The sequence below is a fragment of the Cyanistes caeruleus genome, chromosome Z (genome assembly GCF_971803275.1).
Source record: "Cyanistes caeruleus chromosome Z, bCyaCae1.hap1.1, whole genome shotgun sequence".
In the NCBI taxonomy this organism is placed as follows: Eukaryota; Metazoa; Chordata; class Aves; order Passeriformes; family Paridae; genus Cyanistes; species Cyanistes caeruleus.
The window spans coordinates 47,762,736-47,783,221 of NC_141732.1; the positions used below are offsets into that span (position 1 = coordinate 47,762,736).

Here is a 20,486-nt window from a genome sequence, read left to right on the forward strand (position 1 = left end):
ATAAAGGACTTTGGCTTTCAGTCAGCCTGGGAGTAGTGAGGCAGTTGGACTAAATGATTGTTGTAGGTCCCTTCCATCCATCTATCTATCTATCTATCTATCTACACACTATAATATATATATATATATATATACTAAATTATATATAATGCAGTGTGTATATATATATAATATCTATAGTACTCTATTTGGTTCTACCCTAAATACATAATATATCTATATATACCATATATATATATACACCCTAGATATACTGTATATCTATAGTACTCTATTTGGTTCTACCCTAAGGTGTCTTCCTTTCTGGCTATAGATTTCTACCACCTCTCAGCAACTCTAACATATATCAGATGTTCTAGTACTCTAGTTTTATTCAATAAAATTACTAGGAAGCTCAAGGGGTGTTTTTATGTGTTAATTTTTATTTTTTTTTCTGAATTCTTGATTGAATAAAATACCCTAAAAAATCACTCAGAGTACTCAGTCAATTAGAGCAGTAGATCTGCCATAAAAAATGACATAACCATCCTTTTGGTAGCACTTAGTTATGGTACTGCTTGCACCATCCTTAAATTCCACCTACCCAAAGGAAAGAATGAGGCTGAAAGAAAGGCAGATAATTTATGATTTTTTGAATCTGTTTCACCCAGAGAGGTAAGCTCTGATCCTTGCATCTAAAGAAATAGTTGGATTGGGTTTTTTTCCCTGGAGTACCATGAGTTTCTGGATCCATTCTGTCTTTTTTGTCTTTTAACCTAAGTGGATAATCTAAGCATCAATGTTTTGGTTTTTTTTCCAAAAGTAATCCTCTAAATCATGCATATGTTAGGCAGCTGATCCTTTAGACTCATCGGAGCAAATAATTAGTTTATTTTGAGTCCTTGGCAATAAAAATACCTTCCCTTTTCAGATTTCTGACAGAAAATTTGAACATTACTTCATAACTGCTGGAAGATTTCATCTCTTAATCCTGTAGTTGCCTCCAGTCATATGAATTATGGAAATTACATCAGTGAACACTTCATCTTCTCTGGCTTTTGGAATTGACAGATGGGAGTAGGAGTTGTGTCTATAAAGGGGGTAGTGAAAATGAATAAAGTGATGGTTGCCTGCTGCCCCAGGGAGTTCTGCTGATTGCAATCTGTTAAAAATTGTATGAGGTAATGCTATCACTGTAATACGTGGAAGATCTGATCACTGTTTACTTTTGAACAGTTATAGCTGTGTTCTGCAATTCCATGTAAGACAGAAAACTCTGAATCCAAGTTTTTCTTCTTATTGTGCAGCTGGTTATGGTTTCACAATTTATTTGCTCAGACTGTATGGTATGGGTGAGAGCTGAAGATTCACAGGCTCTGGCTTTAGTAATTTAATCAGTGACATACAGAGATGGGAAAAACATAAAATCATTGCCATATACAGCTTCAGCTTAAAACATATATCCTGTAATTGTCAACTGTATTTCAGTAAACCTGTCTGTTGGAAAACCACCTGAAAGTGTCAGGATTTCAATCCAGTATTATAAATTTTTGCTAGTTGTCACTATGTTATGAGATCAAAACCCAAGCTAGGCAATCCTTGCTGGAAAGGTCTTAATGAATACCAGCAGGGGAGGATCAGGATCCCTTTCTTTATATTGATTATTTTAAAACCAATAATATATGCTGCTTAAAATACTGGCCAAAAATCAAGAATACTTTGAAATTATTAATTTTTAAAAGTCTGGTTATCTTGATCTTTTCTGCATAAAATGTGGCAGGACTTTTTTGAGATATTTATCTTCCAAAGGCTTTCTCAGTATATTTTTCTGAAAAATATCACATTCCCTCTCCTTGTAAAAGCTTTGAAGACAGCTTAGAAGACAATGGGTCTTAGAATTGCTTTCAAAATGCTTATGATTCCCTCAAGTATTATTTCTTACCTAAGTCCTCAGTAGTTGGAAAAAAGAAGTTATTCCTGCTAAAAAGCTTTATTGAGCATGATACCTCTTGGTTTTGACTTCCTGTAGAAAATGGCAGTTTCAGAAGCACAAGATTATTGCAATGTCTGTTTTTTGTTAGGACTAGCTTCTGTCTTTTTTGCTGTTAGATTTGGCCCTGGATTTTTTTAGCAGGTTCCTCGGTTAGCAGTCATACAGCAGTCGCTTCTCTGTACTCACAGAAAATTCTGTGTGATGTTGCATGTTGAACCTGACCAATTAGCCCATGTGTGTACAAAAGACAGTAATTTTCTTAAGTACAGTCAGATTTGTGAATTACGTGATTTTTGATCCACCTGTAATTGCTGAGATAATAGATCCTGTCCTAATAGGAATGTCTCTGAACATAAATTCTATTTTAAAGTTCAGGTCAGATTATGCTGACTCAGTTTGTCCCTCACTTACCTAACCTTACCTCTTAACTGTAGGTTCTTACTTAAGTCTTAATGGCTGGTTTTAGTAACACAAACTAATTTTTTATTTATTTTTCCAAGAAAACTCACTTCTTGGAAATGAAAAAACTCTTTTTCTTCAGCAAAAACTTGCTCAGTTTATCAAAAGATCTGGGCTGACTTGATTTAAATAAATTGATATCTTGACAGAAATTAAAGAGAACCTTTTAATTTAGAGAGAAGAAACAAAAAATAATGTCTGGAATACAATGCCGTACAAATTGCATCTGGGTTGGGGAAATTCCTGGTATAAATACAATCTTGAAAATGAACAGATGGAGAGCAGGTGGGTGAGAGGCTGGACACGACCCAACCATGAGCACTCACAGCCCAGAAAATCAAACATGTCCTGGGCTGCATCCAGAGCAGCGTGGGCAGCAGGGCCAGGGAGGGGATTCTGCCCCTCTGCTCTGCTCTGCTCTGCTCTGCTCTGCTCTGCTCTGCTCTGCTCTGCTGAGACCCCACCTGCAGTGCTGCATCAGCTCTGGGGTCCCCAGCAGAGGAAGGACATGGACTTGTTGGAGAGAGTCCAAAGGAGGTATTGAGCACCTCTCCTAAGTGAACAGGCTGAGAGAATTTGGATTGTTCAACCTGGAGAAGACAAAGCTTTAGACTGACCTAATTATGGCCTTCCAGTTCCTGAAAGGAACTTAAGAGAAAGATGGAGAGAGACTATTTACAAGAGCCTGTAGTGACAGGACAAGGAGGAACAGCTTCAAACTGAGAGCAGATTTAGATTAGATATTAGGAAGAAATTCTTTACTCTGAGGGTGATGAGGCACTGACACAGGCATCCCAGCGAAATTGTGGATGCCCTATCCCTAGGAGTGTTTATGGCCAGGCTGGATGGAGCTCTGACCAACCTGTTTTAGTGGAGGGTGTTGCTGCCCACAGCAGTGTGTTTGAAAATAGATGATCTTTAAGGTCCCTTCCAACCCAGTCCTATGATTCTATGAAACTCATGTGAAATAAGATGTCATTTCTTACTGTGTAATAATAAGTGATGGAACCCACTGAAAAAAGGTAGATATTTAATTTCTAGATACTTTTTTGGAACAGCATAGTTTATTTATGGGTAAGAAAATATGAGCTAGTAACTTTAATATTAAGGAAGGCAATATTAGCTAATAACTTTTTTTGGCTTTATTAGCTATGATTAAATCCAATATTTAGCTCATTTATTTTAAAAAATAGATCCTATCCAATTGGTCTTTAATTGGTCCTCTGAGCACTGACTGGAAATGCATATCACTGAACCAAATTAATTTGTTATTTTATCCACGCTTAACAGAAAGATAAAAGTTAGACCTTGTCCATATTAATACCCTGTTCCTTGTTCCTTCTTGAATCTCAGAGATTCTGCTGGAAATGGGCATGATCCTAGAAAGCTGAACACAAGAGAAACAGGACACAAGACAAAAGGAACTGGAGGCAAGTAAACATAATCATTATATTTCTGTTTTCATTTAAGAACTAGAGAATAGTGTAACAATTCTTACACTGGAGGAGTACAAAATGCGTTCTGGGAAGGGAATAGGAGTGTGGCTGGGGTCTATTTTGTGAGGGTCTTTGGCTGAGAACCCAGATGTCTGGGAGCTACATGGCATCAGTTGGCCTCCCTGAGAGCATGTGGGGGTGTTTCTTCCTGAGAGTTAACCACAGGTCTCTTTCTTGACTGTAGCTTTCTCAATACTTTATGCTCTGACTTTACCCCTCCTCTAGCAATTTCTTCCCTGTTAACTCCTGTTGTTTAATCTCAATGACAGCTGTACGTCCTCAGTAATCCCACTCCATGAGGATACATATGAGGGGGAATACTTACTGTATTAAGCAAGGATATTATACAAGAATCCTTGTCCATATACTAATGAAGACCGGGTTTTCTATGTCTACAGAGACAGATGTCTTCATGCAATCTGAGACCTGTTAACTCAGGTTGTGATTCCACAAAAAACTTCAAGCCAATGGAGGAGGCCTAAAAATACAGATATAGCTTGACTGTGGCTCCACAGATGCATTTCCTAGCAAAACAAAGACATCAACAAGAGCATCCCTTTCTTTCAGCCACTCTGTCTGCTTAAAGAGCTCTTCAGAAAATAACTTTGAGGATTGGAGACTCATTGTAGTTCTAGTCACAGTGGAAGCAGATAAGTACTGTTTGAGGTGTAGGACAGCAGATAGAGTTGCCTTATCCAGACAGTTCGGGTTTCTATAAAAAAACCTATTTACATTTGGTGTAAGTGAACTTAAAACCTAAGTGGATTTAGTAAAGTCCACTCTTAAGAATTTAATCCTGGAAGCACTTATCTGAGGCCCTATCTCAAGGGGTAAAATAATCACTCAGTATGACTGATGGAGTTTGGTCCCGTGTTCCAGAGCATATGTAAATACAGCAAATGGGTGTGTATGTTTGGTCTTGTTTTTTTCCTTTCACAGTTCCTTTTTCATTTATTAGGTGCTTTACAGGGAAAAGGACGGGAAGTGAGATGGCTGCTTTGTATACAAAAATAGAATATTTGATCCTGTTAGAGAGTCCCAGAGTACAGAAGTGATTCCCTTTCAGGACTCCGCAGGTAAAGAGTTTGCTACATGAATGCTGCCTAGCCCTTTTGATTCCTGAGCTAATGGCATTGCCATTTGAACACAAAAGATTTCAGCATCCCCAGAGGTCTCTCTATTCTTTCTATTCTTTCTATCTCCTGCTTGAGAAAGCTGGAGAGAATGACCTTGTAACATATTTCTGGCATCAGATGAGTGAGAAATGAGGTAGGATATCTCCCTATGCTATCCTACCCATTGGCTCAGGAGTGACTCAGCCTTTTATCTTTCCGAAGTAAATAAATAGAGCTCTCTGCAGCATACCATGGGTGGTGGTTTCAGTCATGACCTTAGAAGTTTGTGTTCTCTTTGTTCCATATATTTCTCTTTTCTCTTTTCAGAAGAGTAACTGCTTACTGTAACTTTTTTTTTCCTGGATCTTTGTTACGGTTCTCTACTTCTTTCCTAAGTTTGTGATTTTCCTATTTGATGGCAAAATGTGCAGATATGTTCCAGATGCATGCTGTTCATTTGTACTTTTTCAGGAAATAGGAAAATCTAGTAGCCAGAGCATATCACAAAGGCACAAGAAATACACACAGCCCCTGTATTTCTACTTCTTCCCTCAGGATTTTAAACTACCTTTTATGAATTCCTTAATCTCTCTATGCTAATAATATTTTATAAATAATATTTTCTGTAGCATTGTGTGATATCAGGATAAAAACACATCAAAAGTGTTAATTACTGTTTTAAGTTTATATTACTATTGAATAACTAAAAAAACCTAGTACTCAAACAGAAAAATATTTCTCTGCTACAAAAATGTTGTCAGACTTCATTTAACTGTTCCATAGGTTTATAACTATGGAATATTGCAAAACCCTGTGAGAACTTTTTTTCAATTGGAGACAATTGGGACACATACAAACAAGATTTTCCTCAAATTGTCTGAAAGCAAAGGTTATTTTACAAACAGAACAAGTAAGAATGAATGTATAGTTATCACTGAGTGAAAAACACTTCTATGTTTTTCTGAAACTGTTCCAAAGCAGTTTCCTGGTAAATTAGTCAGCCTTGCAAGTATAACTCGATATAACTGAGAGCATGGCTTGTTATGCTACGATTTTTGTTATTTTGACTATATTTAAAACAATAGAGTGATTAATACTTGATATAGAGCTTTAAAATCTCATAACTGGATACAGTTGTATAGCAGCAGACACTGTTCCTCTGGTGTTTTACATTACAAGCATATATAAACAGTTTAATGTGTGTATACTAATATTGATATCAATCACTTTCAGAATAGCTCTGTACTGTGGCATAAAGTCTAAATATGCTTAGTCATACACTAAAATACATACATTTCCAAAATAATAAGCTTTCCTATTGGCATAACTGTAGAAATAGAAGGCTTTCTTACCCTGTTAGTAATGAAAAAGGTGATTAGAATTTGGATCACTGGATCAAAAGTGTCTTAATGAGAAATCGGTATTGGGTATTCCACACTTTCATGTATTTCTACTATGAGTTTACTGGGTTTTTCTAAACATGACATTTTTCATAATAGCCAATTTTTAAAGCAATGTTATAATAAAATTTTAAAAATTATAAAAACTTAAAAATAATAAAGAAAATATAATATATTTTATTTTAAAATCTAATAAAATTTAGTTGGAGTAGCTGATTTGGGTACAGCAAGATTTCTTCTCAATTCTGAGCAAACTAAGAATTTTTAGTGGCCTATTAAATGTAATTCTGTTAGGACATATTAATCAACTTTTTAGGGTTTTCTCATTCGTCTTGTCTATTTAATGCTTGTTTTCCTCTCATCTTTGTGGTTGTGGTGGGGTTTTTTATTGTTGTTGTTTTGGGGGTTTTTTTTCCTGTTTTTACATAAATTCCCAAGGAATTTCCATTTCAGCTGTTTTCCAGTCTTTCACAGAGTATTTTTAATTAAGATCAAATCTGCCCATACTTGGTGACTTAGTATCTAGAACCAGAAGCACATACTGTAGGACTAAGAGGTACAATATTGAAGGTAATCTGTGTATCTTAATAAAGGTATGGATAATTTGGATACCATAAGTCTGAGAACAGAATTATTTTTTGGAAAAAAACAAATCTTCTTTATTTCAAACCTCCCTTAGTAATTTATGGTGCTTTGGGAGAACTTTTTGTAGTTTATTACATATTGCAGTATTCATAGGATTATTCATAGTGGATTACTTGCCATAAGAATCCTTATCCAGCCTAAGGTACCTTCACATTTTTTTTATCAATATGTGGAAAAAAGGTGTTTTAATTATACCCACTGGAATGAATACAGAATTTTTGCATATCTACATTAAAAAAAAACCCCAAAAAACAAAAAACAAACACCAGATCTGCAGCATGTCACTGAATTGTCCTGATGATCTGTGCTGCAGGTTCATACCTAGTGAAAAAAAAACCCAGATTACACTAATGCAAGGTACTACTTGCATTAGGTACCTGCAAGTACCTAATGAATTAGTGCATAGATCTTTGAGTGGCACGTGTGAAGGACTTTGTCTTTATCTGGAGAAAGCATGTTGCACAAGTAATTGGTACAGTATGGAACAAAGCTTCAGCAAACAAAGCATAACATAAGGACCAGATCTTCACCAGTGTAAGTTCAGGTAGTTCACTCAAGTGCTGTCAGTCTTTACACACAAAGGACCTTTCCCATTACTTAATGTACAAATGCAGCAACACTCAGCATATTCTCTGCTCTTTGGAAACTACAATGATGCCATCGATCTAGCTCCAAGGGTAGCAAAAATCCATCAGATGTTGACTGCACGAGGTAAAATTGCTGGTGTTCCTTAGTTATTGCTGCTATAAGTCCTACATTTAGTGCTCTTTTGATATAATTATGTTTATTACTTTGACGCACCCTATTCACTTGTGTCTTCAAACAGTGATTGTGTAGCGAATAGGAAGCACACGGAAAAAACTTTTCCTTTCTGACCATTAGGTGGAGCTAAAAATCTCTTATATGGGAAATTAATTTCTTTCCATCAAGTTGTCCCCACCTCTATTTGGTTTTATTGCATTTCCAGTTTTCCCTGACAGTGTGTGACAGTATTATGTAATCCCTTTTCAGGAAATTTCAGACACTGGAGTTGATGTTACTTAAAAAGCTGAAAATTTTCAAAAGTTCAGCAATAAAATCATCATAATGAAGGCTTCCCTAACTATGGATGTTGTCAAGCTTTGAAGTTAAACGAATGTTTAAGCACTTTTCCTGGGTTGTGTATTATATATTCCTTACATGTCTGAATGGCTGCACTAAAATATCTAGTGAAATAAGCCTGTTTATCACATGGACCCTAAATACCTACTTACCTGTCTTTCTGATGTAAATTTTTAAAATTATTAAAGCCAGCTAAAATTTGTCATCTGGGAGGTCCTGATACTTAAACATAATTTGAATGTGTTGTGTCCTGCTGGTGTTCCATGGACTTTTGTAATTTTTTTTAATGATGTGTGCAGTATTCACAAGGTTTTAAAATTCTGGTTAATTGTCTAAACTTTAATTTCTACTGTGACACATGTTTCTTTCCAAAACTGGTATAAAACACAGAAGCCAGTATTCTTTCAAAGTGTTCAATTAATGTTTTTCATTTTTAATAATTTGTAAACTGCAAGCCATAAAATACTGTTGAATCAGCTAGATAATACTTTCAAGGCAGAAGCAAATCTTAGAACTGGTTTTATGGAGGAGAAAACACATGTTTTTTTAGGAAGTAAAATTGTATTTCTGTGGTATTTAAAGGACAGAAATCGTAACCCATCACTTGCTGTAGTAGGGCAATACTAATACTGTTTTCACTGAGAAGATAATTGCAAGCTTTAATGACTGTCACTGTTTTCAAGACCGATTCAGAGAATATTTTCTCCCGGGTGAAACTGTCCTGGTTACTTGTCTCATTGAAGGCTCTTGTAATCTGTAAAAGAATCTCTTCATGCCTCTTTTCTCAGAAAAATCTAGTATGTTTGAGAAGTCTTGTAAACTCAGGAGGAATTTTATGTGGTTTAGGTTGATGTTACTTGACCTCTAAGAACAGATTTTCACAGTAGCCGTGTGACTAGGGCTGGCTATCCTTTAGTATTTAATAAGAATAACAGTGTTTCTTAGATGAAAATGAGTAGTTACCCAGAAAAGGATATTTTTTTTTTTTTAGTATTAATATGCTGTGTTAATCTTACTACTCAGCAGATATGTATAAATGTAGCAGGAATGAAGTTTTCACTTCAATGATCATTTTTGTGCTGAACTGGGCAGCACTTTTGTCATGTTACTAGGGTTATGGGTTTCTTATATGTCTTATGCAACATGGTATGCTTACTTCTGAGTAATTTCTTCTAGAATGATTGTTTCACTCTGGTACAGCTAGTTTATATGCTGATGTATGTGGAATTACACAGATCTCCAGATCTCCTACTTTCATATGAAACTTTGATCAGACTTGTGTTGGTGACAGGTTTTGTCCTGTGTATCAGTACTGGGTTTGCCTGGCAAGGTTTTGGTAGCAGGAGATCTGCAGGGGTGACTTCTCTGATAAGCTCCTAGAAGCTTTTTCGATGTCCGACAGAGCCACTGGCAGATGGCCCTGAGAGGAACCCACTGGCCATGGCCAATCCCATCAGCAATGATGGTAATGCCTCTGTGATAATGTATTAAAGAAGGAAATAAAGGCATTGAGCAGATATAACTGCAGCTAGAGAAGAGCAGGGAGAGATTATGTGAGAGGAACAATTCCTCAGATACCAAGGTCACTGGAGAAGGAGGGGGAAGAGGTGCACTAGGCTCCAGACCGGAGATTCCCCTCCAGGACGTTGTGCAGGCAGCTTGCAGTTGTTCTGCCACAAGTTACAATGACTGAAGATTGTGAGAAGTCTGTGAAATTTGCTGGTCAACATGGTAAGGAAAGTAGAACAGAGCAGCATTTTACTCCCTTGGTGAGGTTAGTAGAACAGAACAACATTTTCTCTTAGCAAGGACAGTAAAGCACAACTTTAGACAAATAAATAAAGGATGCAACTTAGGCAAACAGAAGTCATGCCAAATGCAAGCAGGATGCCAGCTCAGCTCTGCAAGGCTGGCAAAGTAGAAGTTGCGAAAACAATGTTACTGCACTTACTCAGAAGCAGAGGTCAAGGAAGAGCCACATAGAAAGGACACTGGACATTGAAGACAGACCCCGAGAATCAGATGAGGACTTCTGATAAGGGGTGTGATTATGTCAAATAAAGTAAGTGGGGACCGTTAATGAATATATAATCAATGTGTATGATAAAAACTCTGTCCACTTAATGCTCAGGGCACTCAAATGGAGGAAGAGTCCCCCAAGTGACCAGTGTGCTTTCTAATACTCAAAACTGAGTTAGAAAATTTTTGTCCAGCCATTTTCATTAGCAAACATACTAAGGAATTGGAAGTGCTTGGTGTTCCCAAGGATTTTGTAAATACTTGTTTTTCTGGTCTTCAGAATATTTATTTGCATCCAGTAATAAAGTTAAATTCTAAATTACATGGTGTTATGGTGATGCAAGTTACCAAAAATATAGTCTGCTTTAAAACTAGAGTTATTAAAGCTTTTAAACTGAGTATATTGCTCAGAGTATAGATTTCTTCTTTATTCCTGCTCTTTTGATTGGCAAAGAATCTCAAGGGTTTGAGAAACTATAAATTCCACTTTAATACAGAAAAGATGACCAGTAACTTAGTGAGACAAAATTCATGGCTAGTATTAGGTTCCTATTTTTTTAAAGTAGACATGGAATGCTATCTAATGCCAAAATCTGTTTTTGTTTTTTTAAATATTTGGCATAAAACAATGCTTTTATGAATTATGTGGAATTTATTCAAGAATATTTTAGCTAAGTGTTTGTCCTTGAGAAGATACCAAGAGTATTTTTATCAAAAAGATGAATGCATTGCTCACAACAACTACAAATTTAGTAAATATATGTATAAAACTAAAATGCTTATTTACAGCCTTGGATTGTGATAGATCTACTACCTAAACAATTTAGCTAGCAATAGTACTTACAGATATATTAAACAATGTCTAGTGGTGGAAATTCAAGTGAAGTTACAACAGTAAGCAGAATTAAGAGACCAACTTAACGAGGTCAAACAAGGCCAGGTGCCATGTCTTTCACTTGGGGCACAACAACAACCCCATGTAACACCACAGGCTGGGGGAAATGTGCCTGGAAATCTTCCTGGTGGAAAAGGGACCTGGGGGTGCTTGTGACAGCAGCTGAACATGAGCCAGCTGTGCCCAGGTGACCAAGAAGTCCAATGGCATCATGGCCTGTACCAGCAATGGTGTGGCCAGCAGAGCCAGGGCTGGGGTTGTCCCCCTGCATTCAGCACTGGTGAGGCTACACCTCAAATCCTGTGCCCAGTTCTGGGCCTGTCACTCACTATGGGACAGACACTGAGGTGCTGGAGCATGTTCAGAGAAAGGCAATGAGGCTTGTAAAGGATCTGGAGCACAAATTTTATGGGAAGCAGCTGAGGAAGCTGGGGTTGTTAAACTTGGAGAAAAAGAGGCTCAGGGGAGACTTTATCACCATCTGTGATTATCTGAAAGGAGGTTGTAGCAAGGCGGGAATTGGCCCCTTCCCCCAGGCAGCTCGTGACAGGACAAGGGGAAATGGCCTTAAGTTGTACCAGTGGAGGTTCAAGTTAGACATGAGAAAGAATTTCTACCTGAAAGAGTTATCAAGCTTTGGAATGAGCTGCCCAGAGAGGTGGTGGAGTCACCATCCCTGGAATTATTCAAGAAATGACTGGAATGGCACTTAGGGCTATGATTTTGTTGTCATGGTGGTGTTTGGTCAAAGGTTGGACTCAGTGATCTTGGAGGTCTTTTTCCAGCCTTAATGATTCTACGATTCTACATCAAGAAGCAAGAAAAGGAAATTATTCATATTGAATTACTTTGAAGCTTTGTGAGAAAAGCTTGGAAGATCAGTACTGGGTTAAGACTATCAACAGAAAAATGCTGAAAAGCTAATAAAGCTGTAGGTGCTAAGGAGGAGGAAGATTAGTAGGCTTAAGAATTGCATACTTACTGACTGTAACTGTCCATAGGTCACGCCCACTCAATTTTTTATTCAAATACGGATACTCTAGCCAAGAAGCTAAAAACCTGAGCAGTTTTGAGTAAGTTTGTAAGGGTTGTCTTTGAAAGAGGGATGAGAAAATGTGCATGAAACTTTCTACAATTCTACAAAAGCAAATGAAAGACTGTGAGGCTTTTCCATGTGAGGGAACAGAGTGCATCAAAGCTATTAAGTTGCACGTAATCTCATGGTTTATACTGATGCTGTGCTTACAAATACCAGCCATTTTACAGCATGATGCTTTGTGTTTTGATTCAGATCTGAATTAACTGTTATCTGACAGTAACCTAAGAAAACAGAAACTTTATTTTTGTCAGGAAAAGGACTGACATAGAAGAGTGGCTTTCACACCCTGAGATATTTACTCAGTGCCTATTGGAACCTGTCTGCTCATTAAGGGATGATAGATGGATCACTTGCATTCTAATCCAAAGTTCAGTGAAGTTAATAATAAGTTTCTAATGTATCTTTTAAGTCTGAGAATTAGGACTGTCAGAAGTGGAATGCTTGTTTATTAATAACAAAAAAAGCCCTTTTGCTCCTAATTAGGTTCTTATACACATTATTAATTATTGGTATGAAATTATTCTGCATATCATTATTATCATTATTTAGTGTTATTAGCATAATTTCCATGAGGAGCACCATTCTTTGTGTTTTAAATAGTATATAATACATTTGAGAAGATCAAGGTTTTGGAAGGTGATTATTTTTTCTTTGGAATTACATTTTCAGGTGTCACTGTTAGTGGTTCCAAAATTTTTAAATTCTTATAAAGCAATAGCACAGAGCTGGTTTTCTGTGGGTTGTTTTGTTTTGTTTTCTTTCTTTTTCTTAGTTTTTCTAACTTTTAGCTGTTATAAGAAATATTAGGTGTCTGTAAAGGAAGCCATGATGTCTGTTTTCTGACAGAAGGTCCATAATTTTGCAGTTTTACGAGAAAGAGAGCTTTATAAATAGGCCATGCTGAAGGGATTTAGCAAAAAGTATCTGACATTAATTATTTAGAGGAATAAATTAATGTATTTCTGCTACCTGACTAGTTCTGTCCTTAATATTTGTGTAAAGATAGTTATTGATCAGAGGAATGAGCAAGTAAAAAAAAAGTAAGGGAGAAGATAACCTAATTTGTGAATCTGTTATCTTTCCTTATTTTTAAAATAAAAGGGTGTTGGTTTTGATGCAAAAGACTATGCATGTATGTAGTGGTTTAGATTCACCAATTTGAATTTTCCGGCCAATGCACCAAATAATGTGGTGGGTTTTAGCGCTGGCTAAAATCACCACTGCACTTACTCATTTCTTGCTGTGAGATATGGATTAGTAGAAGTGCAAAACAGGCTTAAAACCTAAAATGTATAAAGAAACTTTATTAACAGAACTACAAGAATAAGAAGCATCAGAATAAAACTTCCAGAACACCTTTCCTTCCTCTGCCCAACTTTTCCTTTCCCAACTGACCACATAGAGACAAAACCTGGGATGGTAAAGCAGTACCAACTGTACAACAGTCTTTCATCAGTTCTTGTAGGGAGAACTGTTCTTATGCTATGGAGACTTCTCCACAAGAAATAGTTTTCTTGTGGCTTTTCATTTCCATGAATAGCAGCCACCCAGGAAAAAAGTTCTGCAATTGTGAAATCCCTCCCATTTTCACAGTCCTCCTGGAGGTGTGTCCACGGACCATGAACTCAAGGATTATTTTAAGGATAAGTTGTTCAAAGGCAAAGGTTCTCTTCATCTGTCTTTGTGATCATCTCTGGGAAAAGAGGATTTCTTCTCTCCCTGGGGGCAAAGGGTCTTCATCACTCTCATACTTCTCTCTTACTGTTCAAGCTTCTCATGGGATCACAGTTACTCCAGCATCTGCTTGGCTTCATTAATGGATGCCTCTGCTCCAAACATCTAGTTTGAATACTTCATACTCCCACACTTTCTCATGAATTAATGGAGATATTTCAGTGTATCATTGTCCATCTCCATGGCCCTGCCAAAAGAATTTTCAGCCTCATTTGGCATCTCCTCATTCTCCTTCCATCTGAGGCTTGACTCTACTGACCTTAGTATTTTCATGTTGTCTTTCTACATGCCATCACTCTGTCCTTTTCTCTCCCTGGAGAGAGGATAGAGGTCTGCAGGTCTCATTTGTGTAGTTAAGGGGTTAAATCTGGCCCAGGGGCCATGGCAGTCCCGGTGCTGGATTTCAGGCCGCACTGGGTGCCTCCCTCCACCCGGCAGCTGCTGGGAGCTGGGGCTCAGCCTGGAGGCTCGGTGCAGGCCAGGGGGGTGTTCAGTGTTGGCAAGATGTCAGCAGCTGTGGCCTGGGGCCGGGACCCCACAGCCTCCATCCCCTGCCCGGGAGCCGCTGGGGCCCGGCCCGGCCTCCTCCAGGCCGCACAGGCTGCGGGGGAGCGGGGCGGCCTCACCACAGCTCTGATACCTTCTGAGGCTGGAAACAAAGAGAAAAGAGATTCCTGGGCTTGGTGTTTTTAAAATGTGGATCTCACAGAGGCGGATCTAATTTCTAAATGGTGCAAAATGTTATCAGTTCTCAGAACAGCTATTGGCCTTTTCCAGCCACAGAGGAAGCTCCCAGCAGCTTCTCTCAGACAAATCAGTTCCGTGGGTGGTTTCTTACTTCTTCCCCAAATGTCAATCAATGTGAAACCACCACAGTGTATAAAAAGAAAAGAAAGAGAAACTAGAGGAAAGGTCAAAGATGAAGTATTTAACAATTCTGGTAAATACATATAGCAATCTGGCAATCTTTGACACATCCTACTGCATTACAGAATAGAGGGGAAGTAGGGACCACTGACTTCACTCAGGAAACTTCTTGTGTGCTGACTCATGGACTCATTATAGTTCACTTTGAGAAAAAGCAGTTCCATATGGGAAGATGACCTGACAATTAGCTGAATATTTCTGAGGAAAGTCAAGGAAAAAACATCAAGGTTTTGAATGTAAAGGAATAGGCTTTAACTCCACACAATATGCTTTTTCTGTTTTTTTTAAAGGCAGCCTAAGAACAGAAATGCCGACTAAGCCAAAAGCATACTTGCTTAGTGCAAATAAAACCTGATTTTGATAAAGTAAGAAAAGTTGTAACAGAAACACAAGCTTTTGGTAAGTATCAGGAAAAAGACTAGAGATATCTTTGTAAGTAAAGATTAAAGTAGGTTCCACTTGCTTAAGGTACTAAAGAGATGGCTCCCTTATAGGGAGATGTCTGCAGATGTTCAGAAAAAAGGTTTTCAAAAAGTACTTAACTTGAAACTCTTCCACTGCTGGAGTAGGAAGGGCATGGGCATTCAAATGACTCTGAGTGTTTTTAGATTCAGTGCCTGTTTCTTGGGATTTTAGCAAAAAAAATCCATTGTAGAGGTCTCTAGTTGTTCATTCTTATGTGATGCTAGCAGCAATTTAATGAAATAATTGTTAGTGGCTATCTGTCATAATTCTTGTTTGGAAGAGCAGTCACAGCCTTAGTACTAATTACTTACTAAGCAGCTAAATTGGGGTGAATTTATAAATCTACTGCCCTAATCTCTTAAAGGAAGAGACATACTGTTACCTTTTTTTATCAGACATGTAGTAAGTTATGCAGCTTCTTTCTGTTTCATCAAGGCTGATGGAACAGATTGCTATCCTCTACTAAGTTACTAAGAGAGTGATCTTGTGTAAATGATTTATTCATTAACCCATGTGAGGCAATGTGAGATAACAGTGATCTTTAAGATATCTGAAATAACCAGGTGTAATTTGATGGACATGGGTTGGGGAGTATTACACAATTCTCTCCTCTGGCAGATCTGAGAAGGTGTTGACATCTCTGTCTGTGGAACAGGAGATACCTGGTAATTTTTAAAATAGCAATTTCTTCTCTATTTCTTTGTATAATTTTCTCTTTGCATTTAACCTGCCAGGGCATCAGAGAAATAAGAACTTAGTGGTTTTGTTGACTAAAATGCCTTTCAGTTCCTCGTGAACTTTGTACAGGCTTCAGAATATTGTCATCATACCCTCAAACAAAAATGGTTGCTCCTCTCCAAAACAAATGAGGGATTATTATCCATTAATTATTTGTGAACTTGATACAAGTGCATACTTTAAGATGGGTAATTGCTGAGCAATGATCCAAATTCTCAAGGTTCATGACTCACAGAATCCTGCCCTGGTGGGCATGTAGGAAAGAAGACCAGATTTTTTAACCTTCAGAATATACTTATCAAAATAGCCTAAATGCTGAATTTCTGTCACTTTCAGGAATTCAAGTAAGTCTGTGGAGATACTACTTTTTTATTCTGAGTGTTTTACTTTTTCTTCTGGACTCTATTTCAGTTTCTGTTGCATGTTTGGACCTTTGTGGACTTGCTGATGTCTGTTCTGTTTTTTTAAGTGGAAACAGAAGCTGGCAAAGAACAACCTCCAGCATCTGTTTGTTTTACTAGCTTTCCTTGAACTTCAGATGACAGAACATTGAGAAACATCATCCATGTCCTCATGCAAGTTGCTCTTATCTGCCTTGAACCTGTCAAGGCGAGCTTAGCTAGACTTATCTTGCCAGAAGTAAATTAAGAAACACTCCCAGAAAGTCCTTTGCCAATAAATATTAGGAAGAAATAACTGTGTAGCAAAACAAAGAGATTGGGAAAACTGCTTTTTCCACATGCTCTTAAAAAGAAAAGGAAAGAAGTATTCTTATATTTGCCTACTGAATGTACAGTCAATGAAGGTATAGGTTTCACACAAATTTACAGATTAACTACCAGGTTTCTTACACTATCCCACTGAAACTAAATCTACAAACGTTTTCCCCTTCATTAGGACTTTTAGTTAGTTAGTTCAGATGAAGAATACTTTTCTTACTCAGATAAGAAAACTTTTCTCCCTCCAGGTGTAAGATAAAACCGTAAAAGTGCTAGATAAGATCCAGAGCATAAAATCACAGAATCATATGATAGTTTGGGTTAGAAGGGACATTAAAGATCATCTCATTACAAAGATACAGGTCTACAGATCAAAACTTTCCCAAAGACTAGAGGTCACTGAGTGCATCTAATATTTTTTTGTTAGTAACAAAGTTGAACTCATTTTAATTCATCATTTTACAATTGGGAAAATTAAAGCACTAAGAGAGCTAGAACACACCTTCTAAGGCAACCTGATTTTGAATGTCTGAGTTGGACATGCCTTTCAGAGGCACTGAATATCTGGAAACTCTGTTAGAGCTAAGGAAAATTTGCCCTTGTTCAAAGCAATGTTAGCTACCAGCCCAGGCTTGCCAATTTGAAAGAAAACACTACTGCATTATAAAGCATAGTAGGATATGAATCTGAAACTAGTTACATTAACATTCCTGGTTTATTGAGTTCACTTTACTGCTGTTTTTGAACACTGGGAGTGAGTGGCTCTGACTGCAAGAATAGCATTCAGAAATTAGCAATAAACAGAAGTAAACAGCAACCCTGTGAAGAATTTTTTAGACCATATGGAGAAACAAAGTAATTAGTTATAACTTCTATAATTTAGGGTAGGTCAATACTGATGAGCTCAGTTTCCACAGTTTTATGCTCCAGTCTGATGGGAAGCCATGCACCTCTGTTAATAAAATGGGACACCTAAACTCTGCTTCTTACTGGAGATGGTGAATTTGAAAGGAATGGCATGCTAACATAGCAATAAAAACTTCTGGATCACCAGTTTTGTGTTTAGCAAGTATGGAATCTGAGGGAGACCCTCATAGTTACCAGTGGATTCTGAACCATGATCTGCTGTTTTTCATTCACCTGAGTCACTGACCAGCTGTCCTGGAGTGACTTTATGATACTGGTATCCCCAATCGTCTAGTTTATGTTATATATTAAGTCCTGCACCTTTAAGACTGGCTTTGAGAGCAAGAGAGGGGAAAGAAGAAGTGCGCAGTGTGTTAAGGAAAACATCACTCCCACACACCCCGCTCCTGGACTGTGTTGTCTGCAGCACGGACAGACAGCGGGACAGAGCTTCTCTCTGACTTTTAGTTAGTTTCAGCTAGCTGAGGCAGAGGAGTTCCCTGGACCTTTGTTTTTTTCAATTTTCTTGGATCTGTGCAAGCCTGCTCTGGACTGAACACCCAGCCAAACCCCGGGAGCTCACGCCTGTGGCCCACTGGGGCCTGGGCCCCGGCACTTTTCCAGTGCTGGAGGGACTGATAAGAACCTGAGTGAGCCGAGCTACACCACATGAAAAAAGACTTTTCTTCCTAGACTTACCATCCCATCGAACAGCAAGAGGTTTTATTATTTAATATTACTCAATTTCTGTTAAATAAACAGCTTTTTCCACTTCTCTCCACGGAATTTTTTTTTTTTTTTTTTCCCTTTTCCCGGACCCATTGGTGGGGAGGGGCATTTCCCTGTGAAGATCCCCATTTAGAGTTTGCTTTCCTGATTTGCCCTAAACTAGGACACCAGCATACATAATCTTGTGTACACTCATTGCGCAGTACAATTAAGCAAGCACCCAATAGCCTGATTTAATAGTAGAGTTTGATTTAGTAGGTTGGTGAACTCTCCATTGCAATAAAAGATGAGTCATTTTTATTGATTGTGGCAAAACAGCCTAGTGGGCCTTAACCAGGGTTAGTGAACATTTCCAAGCATGAGCTGCATATCAGTAGCACATATTCAAAGCAAGTATCTTGTCAAGAGGACAATTCCCAGTGCTACCCAGGGACTCAGAAGCTAAAATACTTCTAACAGAAAGGCATTTAGCCTTGCTCAACAACAAAAAAAAAACCAACAAAAACAACCTCTAAGGTGAGGAAGTTGTGGAAAGCTTAGAGTATCAAGATTGTTGCCCAAAAACATGGTGGAATAAGAGCAAGGCTTCTGTGGAAGCCTCTTCGGGTTCCAAAAGAAGAATGTCTTCCACACTGCCAAACCTGAGACCTGATTCTATCTCCAAAGGCTTTTGCTGCAGTGCAGGATATTTTGCAGCTAAATCAGGATAGAACCCATTAAGTCAGTAACGCCAAAATTGTTTCCAGCAGCTGTCTAGCCCTCTTTTCTCTTTTTGTATCAAGTCAAAGGAAATGTAAGTAGAGAAAGCTTGGGTGTTTTGTAGTGCATTAATCTTAGATTCCTATGCAGTATATAAGAATAAATATACATCTAGTAAGGAACTAGATCTTGTTGAACTTAATAAAGGAAGCTCTCAGATCCAGATAAAAAGAAACAATTAGTTGCTAGTAAGAGGCTTATTGATAAAACATTAAAAAAAAAAAGTGTTTTAGGTGGAGAATAGCATGAAGTATCTCAGGTTTGTGGTGGGAAAATCTTATAGTAGAGCCATTATAGTTTTAAAAGCTTATATTTTAGTAGTTACATTTTAATTAGTTATTAGTTATATGAATAGTCCTAGAACTGTTCCTTAGTTCTAGAACAGGGTCTGGACACTTTTGTTCTGTGTGTTTTATATCTGCCAACAAAATCCTTACCCACAGCTGCATCTCCTGACTGTTAATGAAATACAATTAAACAGTTACAGGATCTTGTTAGCATAAATACAATATTTGGTGTGTTGATCAACTGATGGTACCTAGATAATTGCCAAACAAGGACATTTTTTTTTCTGATGGTAAATTATTATGAAGTAATTTGTCTTTTAAAATAGACTGCTTTATTGATAACTTTTGTCATGGCCTCATCTAGTGTTTGATTATGTAAAGGGTGAAAACTAAAGAGGTACACATGGGTTGATGGGAGTTATATGTCACATGAGATATGAAGGCCTGCTGTTATCTTTCTGAAGTGCAGCATGACACCATAACAACAGGTTGCTGCCTAGTCTTCTGATGACATCTGGCAGGCTTATAGACAAACTGTAGACAAATTAAAAAAAAATAAAAAATAAAAAAAAAATCTGTGCAATATGTAAATACATATAATTGACTCCTTGTCCCTATTAAGTCAGCATGAGTTAGTCCCGTTCTTCTTCTTCTGTGTGAATTAAACATGTAACATCTGTTGTGGGGGTGGGTTTATAGTGCCTGTCTGCCTGTAGTTGATGATACTGTTGCTTGCTTTTGCCTTTCTTCAAGTATTCAGAGGAAAACTAAGTTTGACCCAGTTAGTCTCTTTTGAGTCAAATGTCGGGTTAACTCTGTTACAACTGAAGAGGTAAGAGATAATGATCTTTGGACAGCTAACAAAAGATAAGACACACTGAAAGGTACATTCCAGAGAAAATGGAGTATGCTGTACAGAAAGCCTGCAGGTTGTTACTCAGAAACACAAGGTGGAGTGCTTTACTTCTGGGCAGAGCAGAATAAGGATGCTATTCTTTCTAACTACAATTAGTGTGGACTT

General features: G+C 37.7%; 1 protein-coding gene across 10 annotated transcripts in view; it reads left to right on the forward strand.

Moving 5' to 3' along the window:
• Positions 1–20,486, forward strand: part of PLIN2 (perilipin 2) — a 39,342-nt gene that overhangs the window by 2,575 nt on the left and 16,281 nt on the right. For 3 of the 10 annotated variants that reach the window (XM_086867588.1, XM_086867589.1, XM_086867586.1), the window contains exons 2-3: positions 3,785–3,861; positions 4,886–5,003. The gene's annotated coding sequence lies outside the window, so the exon portion shown is untranslated. Of the gene's footprint in view, positions 1–3,784; positions 3,862–4,325; positions 5,004–14,502; positions 14,667–15,152; positions 15,262–19,708; positions 19,756–20,486 lie in introns of those variants that run through there. The other 7 variants (XM_086867585.1, XM_086867597.1, XM_086867590.1 and 4 more) reach the window with 5 other exon arrangements.